The sequence below is a fragment of the Austrofundulus limnaeus genome, unplaced genomic scaffold (assembly GCF_001266775.1).
Source record: "Austrofundulus limnaeus strain Quisiro unplaced genomic scaffold, Austrofundulus_limnaeus-1.0 Scaffold738, whole genome shotgun sequence".
NCBI classification, from domain to species: Eukaryota; Metazoa; Chordata; class Actinopteri; order Cyprinodontiformes; family Rivulidae; genus Austrofundulus; species Austrofundulus limnaeus.
Genome location: NW_013953140.1, coordinates 132,383 through 134,536, shown reverse-complemented (window position 1 = coordinate 134,536; position 2,154 = coordinate 132,383).

Sequence of the window (2,154 nt, the reverse complement as noted above, 5' to 3'; positions counted from 1 at the left end):
GTCTGTCTGTCTGTCTGTCTGTCTGTCTGTCTGTCTGTCTGTCTGTCTGTCTGTCTGTCTGTCTGTCTGTCTGTCTGTCTTATTAAGAGTGCTGCCAAGGAGTGAGAGACACAAGTACTGTATTTATTCATGTATAATACGATGTCGACTATAATACGATCATCATTTTTTGGGCTTACAAAGCATAAAAATCTAATTATCAATAACCCGTATGTAATACTATCCCCCCACTTTATGGATGATTTTTAGAGTTAAATTTCTAGTATTATACATAAATAAATACAGTATATGGTTACCAAGGCCATAAGCAACAGTTTACTTGCTGTACTTACTTGATTACTACAAAATAAAGTCCCAATTTTTTGTTGTGCTCCAGAGAGAAAAAACATTTTTTATTATTTTATTAGTTCTGGTGTCTCTGCTGACACTTTCCTCAGAAAAGATCTGATTCAAATCATTGATTTTGTTTTTGTGTCTTGAAAAGAACGACACATTCAGGTTTGTAACAGTGTTCAGGCAAAATGTTTTATTGCGTTTTCCTCCCTGGTATCATGAGGTTTATCAAACTAAGCATATTTTTCTACATCACATGAAGTGTTTGGTGCCTGAATGAAACTTAAATACAGAAGTGAAAGTTCAAACCTTGAATAAAGTGTTTATATTCAGTATTAACACTGCCTGGTGAAATACCAGTACAAACTGGAGCAGGATAAACACTGAAACATCCCAACATGCTGCTGTGAGGAGAGGTGCTCCCTGTTAAAACAGAGTGAAATCATTTCTGCTGCAGTAAAATGTTTTATTAATGTACTTTAATAATGGTGCTTTACATGTTTTAGGAATGTTCCAGTTTTAATAAACTACAACCACTGATGTTTAAATCTCAGATGATATATTTTTGTTTCTCAGACTCTCAGCTCTGTGTGACAAACATGTTGTGATTCATCAGTTACTGAGAAAAACTGTAGGTCAGAGGATTTCCTCAGCAGGGGTCTCCACACCTGAACTGTGAAGCTTTTCAAATTAAAACTACTTTAAAACTTTATTTTCAAACTTTGTTTCGAGAACTTACTTTACTWTTAGTTCACTTCTGTTTTTCTTCTAAACATTTCTACCGTCTTCTCTCTGTTCTGTGCATCATATTCAGTTTTATTTCATGTTTTCTTTCAGTTTTTACAATATTTTTTCCCAAAATGCTAACACCATTAATGTCGTAAAGAAAACAGGTAATTTTATCTCTTCAGAGGATTTATTCAAGTTGTTTTCATCACTTAAACGTGACTTAGATCGAGTTTAATCTGTAATCTGACAGAAAAGACGCTGACATCATCATAAAATCATCAGTTATAATGTTCAGCTCATCTCTTCCTTATCTTGGTTGATTTGTAATAAAACATTTAAAATCTGAATGATGGAATCTGAAAATCACAACAAGGACACAACATGGAAAAATTAAACACTGGTTTACAGAAAGTAAATCAGTTAATTGTAATAATGTAATTAAATTATTGGTAAATACCATAATAAAAGCACATTTTTCATACAGTACTTATTGTTTCTGATTTTTAAGCTTTAAACTGAGCTGATAAAACATTTGTCATAAACAGCAGATAAAAAAATCTCTTTTCTTCCTCTGTGGAACATTTCCATTCATGTGTRGGAGTTTCACTTCATTTAAAGATAACATCTTAGTTTCTGTGGTCTAAGTAAAGTAACAGATAAGAATCTGATTTCTGTTGAAATAAAGTGTTCAACCTGCTCAACATGTTTGTTTCTCCTTCACAGAACTGAAACATCCTCTGTGACAGATAATCTGTTTCTTTTCATTCAGAGGATTTAAAACTGAAGCTTGATGGTTTGTTTTAAATCAAAGCATTTTAATGTTTCTTATGAAACGTGATCCTGTTCAGAGAAGGTTTGTAATATTTGTCAGGTCAACGTCTGGTTTTAGTTGAACCCTTATTTTTTTTTGTTTATTTTAGTTTGTCAACATTTCATTCTTAAAACTCAACTACAAACCATCAAGAAAACAAAAAATAAAACAAAGTAAATCCATTATTGAATAAAAAGGGTGGAGAAGAAAAAAATATTATTTGATTATGTTCCTGATTAAAAAAAAACAATTTTAAACAAACAACTCAAACTTGAACAATC